Below are 24,580 nucleotides of genomic sequence, written 5' to 3'. Positions count from 1 at the left end.
CTCCTGTTGTCCCACATCTCCAAGATTTGTCATCTGCTCTGGGATATATGTGGATCAATCCTTTAATATGTTTCTGTACACCTTTTCCTTGCCCTGACTTCCTCTCACTCTCACTTTTCTAACACTTCCGAATACGACAGCATCTGCATCAGTGTAAGCAGATGCCTTCATCTGTCCCAGCTGCAACAAAACATGTCTTTCCCATATAGGTAGGGTTGCCATTTTTCAAACTGTGAAAATCTAGGCAGTTGTTGAGCTTCTTTTAGTTTTGCCCAAAGTTGTTGAGCTCTTTAGGGACGCGGGTGGCGCTGTGGGTTAAACCACAGAGCCTAGGACTTGCCGATCAGAAGGTCAGCAGTTCGAATCCCCGCGATGGGGTGAGCTCCCGTTGCTTGGTCCCTGCTCCTGCCAACCTAGCAGTTCAAAAGCATGTCAAAGTGCAAGTAGATAAATAGGTACCGCTCTAGCGGGAAGGTAAATGGTGTTTCCATGCGCTGCTCTGGTTCGCCAGAAGCGGCTTAGTCATGCTGGCCACATGACCCGGAAGCTATACGCCAGCTCCCGTGGCCAATAAAGCGAGATGAGCGCCGCAACCCCAGAGTCGGTCACGACTGGACCTAATGGTCAGGGGTCCTTTTACCTTTACCTTTACCTTTACCTTTACCTTTACCTTTACCTTGTTGAGCTCTTTGCCACTTTTGAGCTACTTTTATGGAAAAACTGCAAAAACGGCACTGCCGACATGGGCTGTCCGGATTTTCCCAGACATTTTCCCAATTTCTGCCCAGACACTGCTCCCAACTGCTGATTCCAAATATGCCTGGGAAAATCCAGATGTATGTCCTATGTACAGGTCTCTACAGCCACAGCAGGTACCGTAACTCCACTGCCCAAAGATGCATGAAACATTGTTTCACGAAACAGACAGATGCCAACCACTCAGAAGTAAGTCTCATTGAATTCAGTTGGGTTTATTCCCAAGTCAGTATGATTAGGATTGCAGCCTTGTTATCCTGATTTCACAGTTAACTATAAACTTAATCCTGTCTTGGTTTCCTAAATCAGGTATCTGAGAAGGACAATTTAGCATCCTGTTGATGTTTTGCTCTTTGTTTTCTTGGATTGCATACATTCCTGCGGGCATATTAAACATTTACAGGCACTCTACTTCAATTAGCGTAACACAGTTAAGTCCTTTCTGCAATGCAACATTTTATTCCATAAATATTTATTTTTTTAAAAAAGGAAATGGTGGTGTTTGCATCTGCTGAAACATAACGCTCAAGTTAATTTATGCTTAGTTTGATCACACAGGGTTCCATATTGTTCAATGCTCTCTGAACTTCCCCATTTGAGCCACCCACCTTGAATGTGCAAGCTAGCACAAAGGCAACACCCAGGGGAAACAATTTAAAGGTGATTATTTGCACAACGTGTGAGTGTTTTTTTGAGGGGAGGAGAATCTACTCTTCTCTTATTGGTTATTTCTACCTACAAATTTAAACTAGAGATCACTACATGGACAGCTAATATTTCTTTTCCTGTTTTCATATTTGCTTTCTTCCCTCACTTTATGTAAGTGCAGATATTTAGAAAAGGAAAGCCCTTTCATCCATGTTTCCACCTCACGAACAGACATTTGGAAGCCTGCAAGGAAGAGGAGGGAAGTTTTAGGCAGTTTCTGCCTACTTCAAAGTTAACTGAGTTATTGAATTCTTGGCCTGGGGCCACCTTTGCAAAGCTGAGAAATGGTTGTGGGCACCATGCACAACACACACCACAATCTATTTTATGGGCTGCAATATAATGTTTCTTGAAAGTTTAATATCAGTGGTGAATGGTGAGGATAGGAGCCCTGTGGAAAACAGGGCAGCCTTCTGTGGGTGCATTTGTGCCCACAGATCCCAGGTTGGTGCCCCCTGCATTAACCATTAGGTTGCTATCATGGCACAACTATGGCAAAAGAAGCTTGACTGATGGGTCCCCCCCCCCAACCAAAACAATCAAAATCTTGAACTACACGTTGCAGGCATTTTCATAAATTTGCATGGGTGGGTGTATTTTCTCTAAGAGTCAAAATGGAATTTTTAAATGCACAAATAAGGCTGCACTGTATTAATAAGGTAAACACTTTTCTGACTTAAGGATAGCTTTAAGGCTAGTGTGTGTACAGGTTGTTGTATTTTTGAGGTAGTGCACAGCATTTGCCCAGCTATCCTGCTATCTGTTCTCCTTTGCCTCATTATGCGTTTCCTCATTAGTTCGTTCCTTGCCATTGTTGCTCAGCAATTCTTTACAGTAGGTGGTCATTGCTTTTATTTTATTTGTCCTTCTGCTTTGTTTCTCTTGGGAAAGGCTCCAGGTGTTCTGTCTATCATGTTCATCCTTGCTCTGTCTGGAACACCACATCCAGGAATGACAGCCTGGTTAAAGAGGAGCTCAAAATGAGGAGAATCTCCTTAATTGCCTGTATTTTGGCTTTCAAAAACAGCTTTTACACCTAAAGCTGGACTGGCTCACATCTGGGGCTGTCAGGTTTTTGGCTTGCAAATGAAGAAATCAGCTGCACCCGCTTCCCTCAGGGTTATCTGGGGGAAAGCTAAATTTGATGCATAAAGTGAAAACACACAGCCTAATTTCCATAGAGGATACAAACAACATATTTCCTTAATATGAACTCATATGAATTATTTTGAGTTATTGGTGCCCTCCCCCACCATCCACTTTTAAGAACAAATAAACAAAAAAATCTGGAGGTGTGCCTAAGTGGAGGCCATTTTGGTCTGAGAATAATGTTGAAATATCAGTTATTCTGTCCCTCAGTGAGTGTTTACTGAACATTATTCATTTATTTAAGGGTGCAAGTCTATGGTCCTTGGAAAGTTACCAGGATACAGGTCTATTACTATTACGATGATCAACATCACCATCCTCATAATAACCATAATACCAGCAACGTAGATCTACTAGAGCACAGCTGTGCAACAGAATCTCCTTTCCCTCTCCTCTCATGCCCCCTGCACCCTACTATGGGTTCCTCAACCCCCTGGAGCAGATTTGGGGAGGGGGCCTGGGTAAAGAAGAGGGAGGGAAAATTCCATGATGCAAGCAGGCATTCTTGTACTAGTGGATCTACTTTGTGGGGTCCCACCTATTGTTGTTGTTATTTATTATTACAGTGGTACCTCGGGTTACATACACTTCAGGTTACATATGCTTCAGGTTACAGACTCCGCTAACCCAGAAATAATATCTCGGGTTAAGAACTTTGCTTCAGGATGAGAACAGAAATCGTGCTCCGACGGCGTGGCAGAAGCGGGAGGCCCCATTTGCTAAAGTGGTTCTTCAGGTTAAGAACAGTTTCAGGTTAAGAACGGACCTCTGGAACGAATTAAGTATTTAACCCAAGGTACCACTGTGCTATAATAAGTTTCTAAGCTACTGCAGCGGTCTTCCCTTGACTGGCAGGGGAAACCTCTGCCACTATAGGTGCTTCACCAACAGTGCCCCATGGGTGGTAAGGGCAAAAGTGTAAAGGTATTCTGAGGGCATGTCAGAGATGGACTGAGAGGGACCTTTCAATCCACCCATTCCAAAGCTCCCTAATTTTCCAGAAATGCACATCCAGTGCAATGTAGAAAACTCTGCCGGATTTTGAGCTGGCATAGTTATTTCCGCTATAATTTGAAAAGAAACAAATGGGTAATTTAAAAAGGTGGCAAGAGGTTGAAAGCTGCCCCTCCATCTTCCACCCTGGTTGGTGGGAGCCCAGCAGGGCTTAGGAAAGAGTGGTCCTACTGCCACCAACTCTTTCTCTGTCTCATACGCCCCTCCCTAGGATTGCTCTGTTAAAACCTTTTAGAAACTGTTACCAAAAAGGAGCAATGCAGCAGCGAGCAGCAGCTTCTTCAGCTGCAGGTGGCTGGAAAGCCAAACAGGATGTGTATGTTTGTGACTGTTGCCATGGGAAGAAAGGGGCAGTCCATTCACTGTACTGAGCACCGGACGTTAGCTCAGTGTGTCATCTGACCTGTACTGGAAGTACATGGGAGGAGTTATATTCTCTCTGCTGTTGATGTAAAAGAGTGTGCAGACATGTTTCTCTGTACTGCTGCAAAAGACAGAAATAAAAGCATGTAAATACATTTCTGTATGTCTCTTTCCCCTCCCTGGGGATAGCAGGGAGGAGAGTGAAGGAGTGGTGTGTTCTTCTCACGTCTGGGAAGGATCGCCAATTACAGACCTCGCCTGTTTTCCTGCCAGGAGTCGCAGGTGGAGGTCAGCGAGGAATTCAGCCGGTGCCTGGAGAGTGGCACATTCCTCTGACTAGGCTCGGATTCCAACAGAAACATGATTCTGCTCCAAAGGTCAAGATGGCTTATAAAGGGGTGTGTGAATCAATACAACAATTAAAATCACATTACAATAAAACAACCATCGAACCAAATAGAACCTTTTGGACTTACAAGCCCAAATCAATCCTATCTCAATACTTGCTGACACTCTTAAATAAGGTTGATGAAGTACGTAATCTCTTCGATGGTTCTTCTACAATATATGCCTAATAATGCCTAATAATGTAAACTTCAGTCATGTTTTCCAGTGGTTTACCTGGAATAGACACTGAGCTAGCTGTTGCCATTGGGGTTATACTTACTCATTCCCTGTAGGGAGTGGCAATGGAACTCTGCATGCAGCAGCTGTTCTGTTAAGTTGTGATCGTGAAAGGCAAAAGGGATCATAAATGTTTGACTAAAAGGAGCAAACCTCTGGTTGAGTGCATGGCATTTGGGACCTCTTTTTCTGCACACTGAATAATTAGTTTCGGTGCTAGGAGAGACTTTCTAGCTGTCAAGGGAGCAAAGTCTGGCTATCATATATTGTAAGTTTTCACAATTTATAAGGAAGTCATGGAAAGATTTGTTAGAAGTTCTGCTTTGAGGCATGATTTCCCTCTCCCATATATGGCTATCTCCAAGTTCAGTGCTAATGCCTTCCAGTGCAATCCTAGCCATGCCCACTCAGAAGTCAGTCTTATTGAATTCCATTCTCCCAGGTAAATAGGGTTACTAGCCACAATGGCCATGCTCTGCGTCCAATATCAAAGACACCATGCCTCTGAATACATGTTGTGGGGAATTTTGGTTGGGCAGAGTGCTGTTGTCCAACTTGCAAGCTTCCCCCAGGCAACTGGTTGGCCACTGTGACAACAAGATGCTGGACTAGATGGGCTGTCAGTTTGATCGAGCAGGCTTATCTTATGCTATTAGACATGGGTAGCAAACTAAGGCCCGGGGGCCAGATCTGGCCCAATTGCCTTCTGAATCCGGCCCGCAGATGGTCCGGGAATTTACGTGAGTAGAATGTGTGCTTTTATTTAAAATGCATCTCTGGGTTATTTGTGGGGCATAGAAATTCATTCATATTTTTTTTCCAAAATATAGTCCTGCCCCCCACAAGGTCTGAGGGACAGTGGACCGGCCTCCTGCTGAAAAAGTTTGCTGACCCCTGCTACTAGAGTTAAGATTGCTACATTAAGCAATTCCATACCTGTAGCAAAGAATGAGAGTCTTCCACTTTTTCTTTAATTACACATGAAGAGTCAGGTTGAAGCTGAAGCACTACTTCACCTAGCTTCATGGTTAATGCTAGACCAGGCATGGCCAAACTTGGCCCTCCAGATGTTTTGGGACTACAATTCCCATCATCCCTGACCACTGCTCCTGTTAGCTAGCGATGATGGGAGTTGTAGTCCCAAAAGAGCTGGAGGGCCAAGTTTGGCCATGCCTGTGCTAGACCTTTGCATGTTATATCTGCTTTCTACTTAGCAAACGACTGCAGCACGTGGAATATCTTCCCTGCAGCATAATAAACATCCAGCTAGTTTTTGAGTAGCAGATGTCAAACTACATCTCACACACATGCTTCTTGGGCTATCTTTAGCTGTCACTGGTGAAGCCAATAAGCTATATATTTGGATTCCACTTTCACCTGAAAAACAGACTATTCAAAAGTGGCTTATCCGTATCTTTATTCTTATAACTTGCCAGATGGAACAAAAAATGAAAGACTGAAATAGTACCTGTCTCTCCCTTCAATCCTGTTCACTTTCTCCCCCCCCCCCATTTGTTTTATAACGGGAAGCCTTGCAGAGAGGAAGCCTGATAAATAGAGCCAAGGGAATGATGGCTGTTTTGCTACTATGCTGCAGTTATAGCCTTCTAAATCATAAAATGTTATCAGCGAAACTAAATTTAGACATGTTGATAGCTGAAACCATACAGCAATATGGCACATCCATTGCCTGCTATGCTTTGAGGACCCCCCCCAAAACTCCCTCCTATACCATTAATATAAACTGGTTAAATCACTTTAATACTCCAGGAGTCTCGCCCACCCCAACTCTTTGCCCACTGACCACCTTTTTCTATTCTCTGCCCTCCGCCTTCAATTGTCACAATGGTAAAACTAGGAGGATGAAAAACAAATCAGATAGACTGTCAATTTCCAGGGATATTCTATACATAAATCAAGTTCAATAATCTTCTCACCTGAATATTTCATCTTTAGTAAAACAACAACAACAACAACCTGTCTTGTGGTGTTAAACAGGGCTGGTCTGGAGCAGTTTGGGTTGTTGTCAAAAGATTTCAGAAGAGCAGTAAGAGTCCATAAGCACTACAGTACAGCTGCATGTTTTTTTTAAGTACCTTAAGACAAACAGCTTTAAAAGATTCCCTCCTCAGTACCTTGCCAGATGTGAAATTGTAACAGTGTTGTACGCAAGCGAAAATACAAGGTCTTGTATGAACCTTCAGGATTAGGAAATTATAATGTGGGAGAAGAAGAAAAGATAAATAAAGGCAGCAACCATGCACTTAGTAATATCAATATAAAAAATATGCAGGACAATCCTATGCATGTGTCTTTGGATACAAGACTAAGAGTTTGATGGGGATTACTCTCAGGTAAGTATCCAGAGTATTACAGCCTGTAATACTCAATCTCAAACAGTTGGAATACTGGAAAAATACAGCCAGTAACTAAGATTCCTTCTCAATAGTCTGAGAACATATAAAGCAATTTATTTAAAAAAATTAAAAAATAAAATACCAACAACATGCAAAGTTTACATTTGACTACCTAGGATTTTTGACAGCATATATTTCATGCCCAAAGTAACCAAGGCCAATACCTCAGTATCCTCTCCACTAACCACTAAGAGCCTGTTTTACTTGACTATCTAAGGATGGCCTGGACTGATGTTAAGAATGTCTCAATCTGAAGCTCATAAAAGCTCATAAGAGTTCAGCCAGGGTAATCACATCCTGAATTTTCCAGTCTCCCTCAGTTTAAGAATGCTATGCTTATAAGCAATGGCAAATCATTAAGTGAAGATCCCTCATTTATTTGATGATGGTACAGTCCCCATCTGGTGGTTTTTCTTATGCTGGGAAAAGCTATTAGATTTAGTAAATTGCAGAGTGAGCCAGGACATCTAGGTTCATTCCTGTCCCTATGTTTATAAGGACAGCCTTAATTGCTTCCTGCTTTAAAATGCTGAGAATAATACCCACCTTCTCTTGGAAAGTTCACAGAGGTATGCTATGTCCGTATAAGCTCATTCATTCTTGGGTACAGACCGTGGATGTGAAGGTGGAAAGAAGCCCTGAGTTCAAAGTAAAGATGCAGGAGAAATTCAGTTTGGTTTGCATTTTAATGAGAACCTATCTAATTCACACTTCCTGAAACAATTTGCTAAGGGAAATGCAGCTGTCCTTTGAAATACACACTTCCCTGAATTTTGCCATGCAGTTCTCTATCCTTAAACTGTATTAAAACATGTGCATTGGGGGAAAGTGTGCATAAAGATGCATATTTTAGTGAAAATGTATTAAATGTATTAAGGAAACTTGTAAAAGAAACATATTATGAGAAATAAGCACTAAAATGCTGACAAATTTTCATAAGGACTTTTTAAAAAATGCAACCTAATGTGGAGACCCTAATTGTCACATTGTTCACATTCAAAGGCCAGCCTGCTAGGGTAACTTAACTGTCCTTGAACTCCAGTTTCTTTTCTGTGAAGTGGGACTGCCAACTTCTGGTTTGGCCATCTAACTCAAATGTTTTTGGGACTTATAGGCCACAATTCTGTACTCCAATATCAAAACAACATGATCAGTGGTCCCAGCAACACAGCATTCTTCTAGAATGTGTCATCAGTCTATGGCAGAAGAGCTCCCATCCTAGGATTTGTGTTTCCCAGCCAAATGGCCTTGTACTAATACTTGTTCAAGTACTAATATCACATCATTTAACATTTGTTCATCACTGTCAAGTGGTCAAAGCACTGTTCATACTTATTATCTTGCAACTCTTGCATCAATCATAGAATTGTAGAGTTGGAAGGGACCATGAGGGTCATCTAAGTCCAACCCCCTTCAATACAGGAATCTTTTGCCCAACGTGGGGCTTGAATCCACAACCTCATTTGGTGATTACTAGGGGTGCCCATTGGCTTTGTGTGTACCCCAAACAACAAGAAAAATGGGGGTGATTCAGGTCATGTCCTCGCAAAACACATCAACAAGGTGTCTTGAGGCCGATAAGCCCCCACCCTAAATTCCTGAGTTGTTGTTTTTCCCCAAAAAGTTTAATGCACAATTTTTTATTTTTTTATGAGAAAAGAAACCATTCTGATTTTAAGAAATCCCCAAAACTCAAGAAGTGGGGGCGAGGGGAGGATTTTTCATTTTGATGGACATGTCTGCTTTTAACCACAACAAAATATTTTATGAGGCCACTCCAATCCCAGTGATTTGCAGGAGGAATCTTGAAGTAAATAAGCAGGCTTGTTCCTCATCATTCTTTCCAGAGTTTTGGCTGTGACAGCAAGGCATAAGCAGTGGTGTTAGGCTATTGGAGTAACCTGCTTCTTCTCTACGTGTTTTTTGTCCCAAGCAACAATTAAAAATCCTAGATTTCTCTCTTTTGTTGTTCCTAGAATAAAATGTTGCCTGTTACATTAAGACACATATAGACTATCAAGCTGAAATAATAATAATAATAATAATAATAATAATAATAATAATAATAATAATAATAATTACTACTACTATTACTACTACTACTACTACTACTATTATTTCAAGGAGGGAAAGAGCACACAATAAAAATTTAGGGCAAAAAATGACAACAGCAAAGGGAAAAATAGTTTACTGTTGTCCCTGGAGACAGTCAATTACAGTTTATAAGCCACAAAACTGAGATAAGGAACTGAAAGTCACTGATGTATCAGAACCAGTAAGAAAATATGACACCATGCATCAAAATAATGCAATCCATATGAAGCCTTGATTACTCTCTGCAGCCATCCTGTTTGATAAAGCGGTGGGTAAACAGTGCACTGCCAGCTATTAAAATGCCTTCCCATGTTTACTTGCTGAGCTGCGTGGATGGAGCTGAGAAAAAGAGAAAGAAGAAGGCGCTTTGTGCTCTGCTTTTGATGTAAATTTGAAAGCACTTTCTGTAGAAATAATGCCTTCAGAATTCACTCAAAGTTCACTTTTCCCAGAGAAGCCAGATTTACAATCTTTTCTCCTTTGCATCATTACAGAAGTGATGTGTTCATTCATCTGAGCTTAAACCACAAGCTCTGTACTCTGACAATATTTGTCTTCACTGATACATTTTCCATGCTCTGAACAAGCAGCCACTTTGAAGTCCACCTCTTCCCACAAGCCCCTGTCAGCAAACATATCTTTCACCAGCCTGCAGTAAGGCATATTTTTTTAATTATCCACCCTGAAACCACCAGCAAAGCGTATAACCTTCAAGGAATTGATTGATCCAGTGGATCGCTGTTTCCCCACTGCGCATATAACATGTAGACAAAACAGCAAAATCCCCACAGATATCAAGTTTTAAAATGCAATCGAAACAGACAGAAACACAGAAATGTCAACATTCACTCTTCCTGACTTTATCAGTTATGCAGCTCTGTATATGTATGTTCATCATTCTCCTTTAATGGCTTTGACTGGCCCGACATCCTTTGCCCTCTTAGACTGACTGACTTCAGGAATGCCAAACTCGGTATCTTTTAGAGTATCTATTAAGTAATGTGGATGTTGTGTAAATCATACTTAATACAGGATTTTAGAGGGAGTGGAACGGGCAATACTAAAGAGCGGTAGTAATGAAGAATTATATTTTTTGGAAAAGACACAATCCAGTTCTTCATATGCATGCACATAACACCTTTAAAGAATAGGTTATGTCACATTTGAGAAGCCTGGGGGCCATATGAAGCCCTCAACTTCATTTTATGCATCTCCAACAGCTCCTAACATGAGCTGTACGCCGGTTCCCTCGGCCAATAAAACGAGGTGAGCACCACAACCCCAGAGTCGGCCACGACTGGACCTAATGGTCAGGGGTCCCTTTACCTTTACCTTTAGCCGCTCCTAAAGCTGCTTCATTCTGCCATACCATCAAAATTCATAAAATCATAGAATTGTACAATTGGAAGGGACACCAAGGGCCATCTAGTACAATGGCCTGTAATTCAGGGATCTTGTACCCAATGTAGGGCTCTAACCCTGAGATTAAGACCCTCATGCTCTACTGACCTACCCCTTCTTTCCCGTTAGTTTTCTCTTTATTTTTACCTTGCTTTCCAAAGTGCTCCCATCTTCATGTAGTTTCAGAAAAATTGGAAGATAAATAATTTTGAGATAAATAAATTGATGGTGTGTTTTAATAACTTTCTCCTGGTTGTGTGGCAGGGCTAGAGGAGTGTTTGCTGCAGTTGTTTAAGAACAAGCTGGTAGCACAGTAAAGTCTGAAAGGAATTGCTTAAACTTGCTTTCCAGAACAGTATTGGTGTGTTATACTATTTTTTATTTTTAAATCTCTCTATGGTTTTCTGAGAGTAAACAAATCAAACTCAGTGGGCCTTACTTTTGAGTAGACCAGCATAGTATTGGGAATCCTCATCTGAGGAGCCACGGTAAGAACTGAAGCAGAGCAGTATTTATTCCAGATTGGTTAATACAGAACACTTGACAATGTGGGAGGGGAAAATTAGAATGCTTAGTAGACTGGCCTTTACCCTCTCAAGGGGTAAATAGAATGGAGTGGCTGGAAAAGGAGAACAACGAAACAAACTACATTTCCTTGTCTCTGTACATCACTTCCTAGTTTGCGCTGAGAAACTATTTTAAAATGTTCCCAGGGCAGAAGAGAGAGCTGTTTCAAAGGTGAAATTAAATAATTTCATGTACCTGAGACACCTTCCCTCTACCCTCCAAAAATGTAGACACCACCATGCCACCCTCCCAAATAGAGGAAACTTCCTAAAAGCCACACACACACACACACACACACACACACACACCATGCCTAATGAGGACTGAGCATGCTCAGTGTCACTGGCTACTAAATGTTGGATGAGTGGGCTAAGGAAAACCAGATTAGGTGGATGGTAAAGAGTAGCTTGAACACTGCAGAAGCACCCCACGTTGCAACATCTTGTTGCAGGGATTTAATATTTTCTCAAAATCCTCGAAGTTAGAATTCTGCACCTCTCACAAAGTCCCATTAGTGCTTAGTTCACTGGCTTTTGGCTTGTCAGACCATCAATGCCACCAGAGCAGTTACAAGGGCAGCTCGGCGCTTTCTATGATAAAAGTGAAAAACAACTAGGGAGAATTTGGGCTAATGTGGAGGAGGGAAGAGAGCTAGAATCTCAGGGGTGTTGGAAGACATTGACAACTTGTAACTATGAACATGCTACTGAACAAAAACCAATGAACCCAAAACAGATACTTCCTTCTTTGGAATAAGAAAACACACACACATTGAACTGACAGATTATTAATTCATCAGATCCCAGAAGTTGTATCTTCAGCAACATTTGGGCCATTTCACAAATGGGATCAATATCACAAATAATCTATCATTATGCCCTCCAAACTGTTCTAACAACGATGCTTATTACTGGTAGACTGACTGTGGGGGTGGGGAACCTTAATATGGACATTTTTCTGCCAATGCCAGAAGCCTAGATTAGCCTAGTAGTTTCATTAGTGAATAGTCAATAGAGTGTTATGTTCATTATATGTTGAATATTGACTTTTTTTATATAAAAAGTTTGTTTCCCCCTTGAGTCCAGCATTAATATTTATCTAGAGGGGAATATTTATTTATTTCACCCCCTCCCCACTCTTCCTCCTTGCTCTTCTCTTTTAACGCTCATGAGCAGAAGAAAAAGCACAACCCAACATATACCACACACATTCCTCACCCTGAGTCATATTGTTAGTTCCACAACACTTCAGATGAATGGGCCCCCTCTTCAAATGGGTTGAAATGTTGACCAGTGTTACCTGCACCAAAAAGGCAAACAATTCACTTCCAAATGCAACAAAACAAGCTCAGGAACCCAGAGTGAATAAACAAGACAAGACAAATTTTTCCATCTGCAGGTAGTTTTGTAAAGGAGCTTCTTTGAGCGATGAATTATGCTAAGCCCATCTCACAACCATGAAAGTAAGTTTGAGGGAGGGAGGTGGTTTTCCGTTTCCTCTCCTGACCCACACGTATTTACCACTAATGAGAACCCAAACCAGTTTAACAAACTTGCTCTCTAAGCCCCACATGGACTTCCATGCTATTTGAAATTATCTCTTCCTTCTTTCCCTCTTTTTTTTTAAAAAAGGTGTTCCTGTTTATTATGCATGCGGCTGTACCACAAATATTGTGCCAAGATCCTGACTGATCTATTTTTGCTATGTGGGAAAGAGTATAGTGAATCTGTCAATGCTATGTACAGCTAGTAATAATTCCAATAATTATGGAAATAGTGGGGTGTAAACATGGCTGACATAGACTTCCAGCTCTCCCAATTTGACCAAGAATGAGTTTGTTCTTTCTCAACATTCTCTCTCAGTCCTCAGGGAGCTGATTTGGGTGTCCACCCGCTTAGGCTTTTTTTCTAGACTTTTTTCCCCTTGCAAACTTTCACACCTCCTTTCTCCTTTTTCTTTTTGCATGGATGCTGCCATTTTTGCTACACAAGGATCAGCATTCACCCTTGAATTTTGGGACTGAATAGACTGGTGTTTGTTTGTTTGTTTGTTTGTTAAAACATAGGATACAAGGCTGGAAGCACACAGACAACATTGAATTGGATCTCAAACAATCCAAACAGTCTCTCAGTTTTGACCGTGCTTTGACAAGGTTTGATTTTTCTTCACTTGAACCCCACTTATACTCAGTTTTGGTTTCTCTCCATTTCTCTTTTTTCTAATTTTAAATTCAATGCTCCACACTCCCACTTTAGTTTGTGGGTTGCAGCTTTCAAGCCCTCATGAAAATTCATTAGCACTTTAGTGCAAATTTATCCTAAGATACACATCAGGGGAAACTGCTTTGCAAAAATATGTGTTTTATGTTATTTTAACTAATATATGCATTTCTATGCACACTTTACATTCATATATGCATTTTCGTGTGCTGGAGAAATGCACTGCAAAATTCAGATAAATGTGAATTTCTGAAGGATGACTCTGATTGGTTCATAGGAGCCAATTCCTAGGGGCTGAGGGGCCTTTGGCCCCCAGTAAAATATTTGAGCGGGTTGGAGTTCCCGAAGTTGATGGACATTGCCATTCAAATTGAGTCCATGCACCGTGTCATGTGTTTATGTGGCACAGGGCTTACTTGCTTCTCCCCATATTTTACCCCTGGATTGGTTTGCATATTGTTTCGGAATCTGCAATGCATGAAAGTTTGCATTTGAATGCAAACTGAATTGAATTCGTCCTCCATCCCTAGGCTCTACTGTAACCAGTAGCATTCGACTGAAGGTTGAAAAAGAACCAGCATGCACATGTCATGGATTGGCTGAGTTGTGTTTTGTTTCCTTGAATAAAGAGTTTACTTCACTGACATTGGAGCTTTGCTTCCTTTCTTGCTAACCTGCATCTGACTCCAGCCCTGACAGCAGATAACTATATATGTGTAGCAAAATGTCCGGCACACCCAGCTGTATGTGTACAGCTTTTATTCTAAAATTTCAACTACCTGTACACATGCATAGGAGTAGGAGACATTAGATGTAGTATCACTCTCTGCTCTACATGTGCTGAAAGGCTGTGTGAAATTGTTCCTATGAACAGACAACTGACTTCGCTGAAAAGCATTGCATCTGAAATTATTTGAGGAGCCCCTGATATCCCATAGCCAGACTGCTTACGTTTGATGAAACCAGCCACCAAATTCTACATGCCCAAATTTTCCACGGCTGAGTTTAGAGACAGGGAAGTAAACTGGCCACATTTCTTATCAAATTTTGCCAACAATTAACATAACCAAGCTGGTGACTGGAAATGGTTTTGACAGGGGCCTCTACGCCACACCAGGCAGGCAAAGTTCCCCTGGTTATCTTTAAAGGTTTCCACTACTATATGAAAATCTCATTATAAACTGTTAGAAATTGTGGAACAGACCTCCCTCAGGTGACTGAAAATGTCTTTCTCTATGGCAGCTGAATAGAACATTAGAACCAGAACTTTAAAACACAAAAATTGAAGAGCTGGCTATCAATTTAGCATGCTGATATTGGTATGTCTTTACATTCTGGGTTGCTATTGTTTTCTAATTTGAATTTTTATCCCAGTTTCCCCCTGAAAGCTTGGGTTAACATTTAGAAAAATGTTAAAGGGGAGGATCAGACACTTATAGGCACACTAGATAAGCTTAATACGCATGAAACCATTTGCTTACCACTGTTCACTCTCATTTCCAATAGTTGTGGGTCAGTTTCCAATAGTTGTGGATCAGGCCTGCTGCACAGAGAAAATTGGCTTACCATGCCAACCACTGTCAATGTACCTACTCACTTTTGACTGACAAGACTAGTCTTCAGACCACAGTAAAAGATTCCACTGAATATTTCAGCTTCTGATGATACAGAAACCTTAAACATCTTGCAAGATGCTACATGACACTGTTATATAATATCACTTGCCCAGATAATAAGCAACATCTTAAATTTAACGTGGCCCACATATGGCTCATTAATTTGCACATAAAGCAAATCAGCAATGGTTGCTCCTAATTATTTGCCAAATGAATTGTGCAGGAAGGATTTCAGTGTTGTCAGCAGTTTTGAATGCAGAGAAAGCTCAGGACTAAAAATAGGAAGTTTCCAAAGATACAGGATGTGTGGCAAGCTAAGGTGAGCTGACATCTGAATAATCACTTGAGATAACTTTTTTTCTCATGACTGAGCTAAACATGATACTTTTCAAAGATGCAGGAAAATTCTGTCCTTTTCATTAATAATTGCTCTCATGTAGGTATGAGGGAGGAATTTGATTCAATTCCTATTTGAAGGCAAATCTATCAAATTAGTACTTTCTGAAACAATATGACCGGAAACACAGGCATCCTTTGAAATTAGCACCTGAAATTTGTGGTGTGGTTCTCCAACCAAACATTTATTTATTTTTACAAAAAAATACCTGTATCGGGGGTCCACAATTAATGGTTAGCTCTCCCCTCAGCAGTCCCTTCCCAAAAGAAAAATTGGTCACAATGATCCAGGTTGCTGGTTGTACCCTTATTGAGCAGCCAAATTGGGAGAAGACAGATTCAGTGGGAAGGTTGGCTTTGGAGAAGATCACAAACCTGCCCTGCATGGGCTTAGAGCCAATAGTTTATCAAGTATGATGCCTTGATCCAACTTGCCTTATACAGTATGCTTTTAAATATGCCCATCCCTGTTAGGTAGAGAACAAAAGATGTGTCCTCCTTAACCATGCTTGAGCATGCAGCTCACATATAAATCATGGGTGAGGAGGCTGACCTGGTATGTTTTACTGGCATCTAGGTGGAATGAATGAATGAATGAATGAATGAATGAATGAATGAATTAGACACAGCTCTGGTTCAGCACCAGCATAGGCTGGCAGGTAGGGAGCAGGGTTGTTGTCACCCACAGAGATTCCATCTCTAGCCCCATGAGACACATGCATTCAGGAACCAAGTTTGAAGGACTAAACCTGGTGATGGATCAAAGAGATAAGACAGAAATGATGCAGGTGTTCTACCCAGCAAGATGGCATGGAAGTTACTGGAGTAGTGTTGGAGAACTGTAATTTTAGTTTACTGAGGAGCTTCAATGTTCGCACAGGGTTTATCTCATGTATTTCCATTTCCTGTGCAGTCAGACCTATGCTAGGTGACGCATCATCCATATGATCATCTCTCCCAGGCTTGTTCTGGTTTTTTTTCCAGAAATAGCTACATTGGAGTTGGAGAAGAGAGACCATGATGTACAAAGTGGGAAGGTGAGCCCTTTCCTACCTCACACCATTCTTCCACAAAAAAATCACCTCCTCCAATGCTGAGGTTAGCCCCTGATCGTGATATTGTGGTAAAGTACACTTTGGGGAGAAATAGCAATGAGAGGAATATTTCAGTCACTTTTATCTCATTTCTCTCCCACTCAATATGGGGCAGGATGTGCATAGTAGGATCTAGATACTTGGTGCATGATCTCAACCTAAGGCAGCATAATATTGAAACCCTTTCTTAAGAGCTAAAATTCCACACTATCAGCCATTCCCTATATCTCTTTTCAGGCTGAGGGTCAAATTCCCTTCTGAACTACCTTCTGGAGCCCACATGCCTCCATGGTGGGCAGGGGAAGAAGGAAAAACATACTGATTTCTACACACACACACCTCTGTATACTTCAACCAGGCAAGTCAGAATCATTATCAGTGGCCAACGGCACAGTCATGCAAAAACTATCAAGAATGATGCAAAGCAAGGAGATGAGGTATACTGGGTACAGCATTACCCCTTCCTTCTCCTTTCTGAGAATCAACCAAAAGGCATGATTCTAGCTTATTTTTCTATTTTTACAGGGCCCATACACACTGGGAGAAAAACAATGGCTGTCATTTTCTCAGTCTTACCAAACACTGTGAAAGGAGTATAATTATAAGAATGGAGCTGAAAGTAAATTTTGTGCAAAATCCTGTCCAACAGAACCTGCAGCATGTGTTTGAGGGCCACTCTTATCTACTCAAGGAATAGGCCATTGCTATTAGCACAAAAGGGAGTCTAAAACTTTAACTTATTACAGCTTACAAGGTGTTGATTATAGCAGCACCTGTGTAGCTACACAAGACCAACGGGTCTGTCAACCTTTCCAAAAGCAACCCCCTATTTACAAGTGTGCTACAATTAAGCTGTAAAAATGGCTTTAGGCTGAAATTTGGCAAGCAGGGATCACAGCTGGGAAACTGTGCTACTAAAGTCATTTATTGGCTTCATTTAGGGCAGTGGCTTGCAAAGTGGAATAAAACAAAGACTTATAATTTTTCCCAAGGGTTTGTTTGTTTTTGTTTGTTTTTACTCTCTGAGGGTGTGTGTGAGAGAGAGAGAGACAGAGAGAGAGCGCACTTTATAGAAGTACTAAGGCCAGCATTTTTATCTTCCCATCTTTCTACATTGTCATTTTGGGAGCAAAACTGCAGGAAAAAAGTGAGCAGCCTTGAACACAATGGTGCCTCTGCCCTGGAAAGATGCAGCACATTTCAAAACAGTCATAACAGTTCTCCCACACTTTGCAAACCATCAGATACATGGAGATCAGTGGTTCCCAGACTTTTATGGGGCCACTGCCACTTTAGTTCCATAAATTCATTCCTAGTGTCCCCTAGGGTCACAACAACAAAATTCTTCAAAACAAAATCAAACATAAAATCAAACAGGATGCTAATACAGCCATGCTCTTCAGATGACTACCCAAGCTTCCCTGTCCTTTCTCAATACAGGCACCATTCCTCTAAATAACCACACCAAAAAGACCAGGAGAAAAAGGAGTTGTTTTTTAACTGGATGAGTCTGAACTTGCTCCAAAGTTCAGACTGCATGCTTGAAACTATAATCTGTATTTTTGCACCCAAGAGTATTCTACTTGTGTTCTCCTTGCTGCTGCATGGAATAACACATGAACCAGACCTTTAGCTTTAGTAAGTACAGCTTTTAAACTTACTTAATAATGTGTGGTCTGTTCATTGCTAGAGGGGTAGGGGGGGGGCAAGAGCTTTAAAGCAGACTAAACAGGATATTTTAAAAGCCTTAACAACAAAGCCCTGTGTTTTGAAACTAGATGCCCAGCTGCTTCTTTAATGACTGCTCCCCGCTTAAAACGGGGGGCGCCCTTTGCGTGGACGCGCAGACCCTAGATCTGGAGCAGCTCCATCAGCATAGGCTTGGCTTTGCCTTTCCTCAGGCGGGATACCTGGAGGTCTCCGCCTACCTCAGTCAGTTGTCCAATCCCACCTGGGGAAGCGTTGCCAAGGAGACCAGGCCAGGTAGGGGAGGGATTACCTGCCCACACAATAGAGGGAGGATCTTACCTGGGAATCCTTACTTGGCTCCAGAGCTTCTCCCTACCCACCCTCAGTTAATGTCCTATTTTGCAGGTTAACTTTTCTTCACAGGTTTTGCAGGTTAACTTTTCTTCACAGGTATGCGGGCGCTGCTACATTAAGGTCGCTGTTAAAGGGCCGGAAAGGAATTTCCCTGCATTGGCAGGCTTCGCCTTTCCTGTACCAAAATGTCACAACTTTGGCGGTATCAGGCCTTGGGTGGAATCCTTTAGTCCATCTTCCTCTTTGCGGCGGCGATACCAGGGTTCCCCGTTAAAGGGGTTTCTGAAGGGAGGCTTTGACCATACGCCGAAAGGTCGTCATTGCTCTCCCCTGTGGCGACGGCATAACGGGGGCGGCTATCTCTGCTTGAACATATGTTCTCCAGAGCCGGCCCATCCCCCCCACACACACACACTGGATAACCCTGATGCTCCCTAGGTCCCCAGTCTGGGGAGGGAGAACGCCCAATGCCTGAGCCAAGGTCTACCCACATTTGAAATTTAATAAAGTTGTGGCCAATTTAATCCCATAGCACGTTGTCTTGAGTCATTATTCCACATGACGGGGGGGACCGCTCAGGATCTGGGGACTCCACCTGTCCAGGCAATAGACCCACACATGGGTCAGATCTATTTTCCACCTCCACATGTCTTCTGTAGGTTTATCATCCAAAACACAGGAATTCAGTGATATATTATGTGGTTGTCATGCATGACCTCTTTTTTAAAAAATAATTTATTTATTTTTAAAGGCATGGCATTTCATTGCAAATAAGAAAACCCAAATTTTCACAGAATCTGACAAATTTTCTCAGAATCTGGAGGAGTGGATATTAACGTTTCGGATACCATACCTACAGTCAAAACAAATACAGAAAGTGTTCATCCACACTTCTGAGAGGAAAACACGAATTGCCATTTGCTGCAACTGAGTGCTAAATATCAGTTTTCCCCAGGGGAAAGCAGTGGAACAAGAGGAATTATGGATGATCCCCAAGTCAGAGAGGGGAGGCAGCTGGATAACCTTATGTGAAAAAATGGAGCATTTTTATAATTTGTAGGTGCAATAAGGCACAAGTTAATGTCCATCAACATTCATTGTTGGGAACTTCATGAAATGTATATGCTTCATTAGAGTATTTAGTAGATGTTTAATGATATTTGCATACCTGTATATCTGCCTGTCAGTTTTATGTATATTGGATCAACTGTAAACAACTTACCTGTGTAAACAAATCAATTAATTTAAAAAGGGGTAAGGGGGAAAAGGAATCTAACTAGGGTTGAACTGAACAGAAGGTGTATTCAGTACCACACAAAGGCTAGTCCAAAATAAAAATCAACTTGAGAGAGAATAAAGTTATCGTATCCTTTCTTAGTGTCGGCGAAGTTGGCGATTTAACTCCCAGAGCAACTCAAAAGCGGAGCAGAAAAGCATTTCGAGATAAGAGGACAGAACCTAATGGATATTTTCAGTAAGCCTAAAAGCTATGTTACCACTACAGTACAAAGATAATGGCTTCTACCTCTACAATTCCTTGCAATGATTGTTTTGCCAATATACAGTATAAAAGAAACAAAGGCTAATAATTGCTTGTCAGCATTGACGAAGCATGACAGGCATCAGAAACGGGAAGGGGAAATGCCATTTCACAGCTCTTTTCTATAGTAACAGGCTGAAAATACAGTGCATATTGTATACCAATGAAATCAGCTCAGGATTGAGCAGGAAAGGGCATCTGAAGGTCAAGTTAAACAAGCTGTTTACATCTCTCTACTTAAAATACATTCAAGGATTTGAATTGTTGAGATAATATACAGTTGCATAGAAAAAGACGTTATAAATCACACAATAGATAGAGCTATTTGCTATGTGACAGGTTAGGTCTAATTAGGTATAAAAATACACCAAAGCTGGATATCTAATTCAGGGAGAGAATGTGTACCACAGAAGCTTCCACTGCATAAAGGAAGAGCAGGTTAATTATTGTAAATGGAATGTAGCTCATACCCAGAGCCACAATGTGCAAGGCAGGCTTGCATATAAGCACCAGACAAGATCTCTCTGTGCAAAAGGAGCGCCATTTGAATAATGAAGCATAATTTAGTTGAGAGATTTTTTTCAGCTTCAAAATGCTATGAGCATGCTCCCTCCACCCGCCTTGCTCCATTTGCCTCTATCCTTTCCTTTCCCTCTCATGACTGGATTAGACATGATGTCAGGAGCAGAGGAATCTCTCTGCTGCCCTGGACTCTCCTTAGGCCCAACCCTCTTACCAGCTTTGCTTTGCATCGTCCTCATGTGCTTTTGCCTGGCTGGAATCAGTGCTTGGCTGCCTCTCGTTTTTCTGGCTGGTGGGTGGAGAATGGATGGTGGGTGGAGGGGGTGTCAAAATAGCTGGCTGGAACCCAGCCAACTGTGCAGAGGGAAGCGTTTACATCCACTGCTCCAACCACTTTGCTCCTGGCCCTACCTACCATTGGCATGCGGCCTCCAGAAGGGCTGGCCATGAGGGAAAGTGGCCCCTGAGCTGAAAAGGGTTCTCTGTCCCTGCATTAAACTAAGTACTCTACAGAATAAGACCTACGCTGTGTCAGAGCCCTTGCCATGACCTAATTAACTGGAATTTCCGGGTGAATAATATTTGCACATGCCTTGCTCCCTGGGGAGGATTTCTTTAGCATCCATGTGGCTTATAAGATGATGACTGTTCACATATCAGAAAACAGGAAAGCAAAGGTATGGGTGTTTTCAGAATACTGATCATCAGATGAAGAGAAGGAACAGAATACTCTCTGACCACCTTAAGAACACAATAAGGTTGGATGTGGTAGGTGTGTAGGGAAGCTAATAATGGAGATAGTTTAAGCGGCAATCCTATAGTCCCCTGCCTGGAAATAAGGACAATGGAATTTAATTCTGAACAGACAAGAGCTTCAGATGTCTGCTGTATAACAGAAGGAAGGGCACTCTGCAGGACAGAGACAAAAGCAGAAAATCCAGTTACTGGCAGTCACTGCCCTATGATATTCTACAGGGTGAAATGCCATAAGTAGAATTTCTCCAGATGATCTCACTGATCTTATGGGTCTACAGAGAGACAACCAGTCTTTCAGGTAACCTTGTCCCAAGTTATGAGCTTTAGGAACATGACAACTCATGAACTTTGATATGGAAGATAAACATCAAAAATCTGTACTTTAAAAAACCAAACCTGTATCTCACCCAGAAACTATCTTCACTTTTCTAGTTGTTCATTGCCTTCATGTAGTAAAGCCTTCTGAGTTACTACCCGTTTCAAAAAGAAAAAAGAAAAACATTGCAGAAGTATAATATACCAGAGGCTCAAATTCAATGTTCTACTTTCTCATCTATTTGTAGTAAGTTCAGGGCATGACCAGCCTTCCCCAGTCTGGTGCCCTTCATATGTTTTGGGCTACAACTCATCCTCAGCCAGAATGGCCAAGGATTGGGGATGGTGGGAGTTTTAGGCCCCAAACCATCTGGTGGGCACCTAGTTGGCAAAGTGTAGTCTTTATAGTAAGCCAGGCACGTCCAACTCCCAAGAAACTGCGATCTACTCACAGTATAAAAAGACCGGCTGTGATCTATCCATTGTCATTGCCAGTAGTTGCTGAGCTTTTTTTAGGGAAGACTTGACCAAAGTTGTTGAGCTTTCTTTCTTTTTTTTACTACAAAAATGAAACATAAAGGCAATCACTATCTTGATACCACAATTGATCCAATACACCCCCGCGATCGATGAGTCAAGCAAGATCGACCTGTTGGACATGCCTGTAGTAAGCCATGTCTGAAATGTTGAAAATAATTATATACTTTAAAAAACAACACTAAAGCCTTCAAAGTTGTGTGCCTGTAAAAACAACAACAATAACCTGGTATTACAATGAAGGTGTGGGATAGAATGCAAGGCAATTTCAATATAACGAAATGAGATGGGGTGAGGAAAGATTCTCATTGCTTTAATTAGCTGGAGCTAAATTCAGGCACCTTTGCTGCAGAAAACTATTTCAATGGCGAGAAGGAAGATGGTAAAATATCTCCCTGGTAAGAGTAAGCTTGCTGGAGGGATGGTTTTGCTTAGTAATAAATCCAGGAATGCAAAGCAAAACAGGGCCTCTTCAAGCTCACAAGAAGCTTGATATCTAAATTCCAGTGCAAAGCAGGCTGCAGCTAATCAGCTTTCCTGCCCTGATAGGTGTGCTGCTGCAGACCATGGAATTGCTCCGGAGAGGTTCACAAATTCATGCATGGCTCATGGGAATGGTAATAAGACACCAAAGCTTCCACCTCTAGGTCACCAGCTTGAATGCATCTCAGGGAAACATGAAGCAATTTTTATAATCAGCATCATAAAGAAACAGTGCAGAGTTTCTTGAACTTTCTTAACTCATCATTGCATTAAAGCATTGCAAACGTAATCTTTTAACCAGGTGACTGTTCGGGGAGCCATTAAAATGAGCTGCAAGGTTGTCAGTTTTGTTTGCTTTATTCCCTTGAGCGTGTCTTGCCTGTTGCAGAATCAACCACAGTATATTATTTCTAATAGACTCGGCGCAGATGCAGAAACACCGCGTCTCAAAATGTGTGTATGGGCAATTGCACCTGCACACTGGATTGATTTCTGATATTACACTTGTGTAGCAATCAATGTGCCTCATTGTACCCAAGGATTCAACGGTGCAGTACAGCACATGCAGTTCATACGGCAATACATTGCCAGTCCCCAGTGTTCTGTCCTCTTGTTACACTTTATCACTGTTGTTGGTAGAAAATAAGAAATTGGGAACTTTGGCTTCAGAAAAAGGCGACATGAGGGGACTTGCCAGGCAAGAAGCTACTATGTTAGGCTCTAACTCCCCTCCAAGCCTGGCCTGGGATATTTGAGAATGGCAAAAATGAGGAGGATTCAACCCTAGAGGGGAAAGACCTGGGGCAAGTGGGAAAAGGGATGGAGTGGCCATTCATGTACAGTGGTATCTTGGGTTACAGACGCTTCAGGTTACAGACTCCGCTAACTCAGAAATAGTACCTCAGGTTAAGAACTTTGCTTCAGGGTAAGAACAGAAATTGTGCGGCGGTGGCGCTGTGGCAGTGGGAGGCCCCATTAGCTAAAGTGGTGCTTTAGGTTAAGAATAGTTTCAGGTTAAGAACGGACCTCCAGAACGAATTAAGTTCTTAACCCGAGGTACCACCATACATACATATATAAATTAGTATCTGCAAATGCTAGGCAAATTGTGTCTTCTTTTGTCTGCCTATCCTTTTTCAGTTTTGTGTGTGTGTGACGCATAAGTCACCATACTAAATACAGATGGTGGAGGCAAAGGATGCAACATAGCGTAAAAGGATGGGTCCATTTCTCCACTCCCAGCTCCCTAGAGGACCTATGGAATGTCATGAACAATGACAAATTTCCAACTATGAAGAAATACTAAAAGGTTAGAAAATGTGGCAATGATAATTGTATACCCACATGAACATGGTGAACTATACTACAACCACACACTTAAGCCACTAGAATTATAAATAACTATAGGAGATACATTAATGGAGCACCATGCATTATGACACATGGACAAATTTAATTTTGCCCTATCTATAACTTCCTCTCCTTCCCATCAATCATGGTCGTGATTCCAGGTTTAAAAAAAATTATACCATGAACGTTAAGTGTTCAGTTAAGATTATTATATATTACTTTCCTTGCACATAAATACAGAGGCCATGATCTTGCCAGTGGCTATTGATTCTTTTTCCATTCCTTTCAACCTCCGACGCACCCTTGCAACCTGTAAACAAATCAGAGGCTGTGCAGGTTCTTATCCCAGAAGACCCACTGCAAACACAATCATGTTGGCTGTATTTTAGACCAATCTAACTTAAAAGAAGGAAGTTGTGAATAACTGTAAGTATAGGAAACACGGGGAGAAAAAAAAGTGAGGAGGTAAGGCTTGAAAAGGAGAACAGTTTTGGAATAAGTGAAAATGAAGTATGGAGTAGCGTAGCTGGAGACTAATCTCTTCCTTCCAGTCCCTGGATTCTTAGATTGGTTTGGAACAAGCTAAGCTAATTTCCACCCAAATTAGGAAATTTGG

At 41.6% G+C, this 24,580-nt stretch overlaps 1 long non-coding RNA gene across 3 annotated transcripts in view; it reads right to left on the bottom strand.

Annotated features, from left to right (window-relative positions):
* The window catches only part of LOC309338288, a 113,810-nt gene that overhangs the window by 73,060 nt on the left and 16,170 nt on the right, over positions 1 to 24,580 (bottom strand). The gene's annotated exons all lie outside the window — the stretch shown is intronic.

The sequence above is a fragment of the Podarcis erhardii genome (genome assembly GCF_964252035.2).
Source record: "Podarcis erhardii genome assembly, chromosome: 3".
Taxonomy (NCBI): domain Eukaryota; kingdom Metazoa; phylum Chordata; class Lepidosauria; order Squamata; family Lacertidae; genus Podarcis; species Podarcis erhardii.
This window is presented reverse-complemented; position numbering and strand designations above follow the sequence as displayed.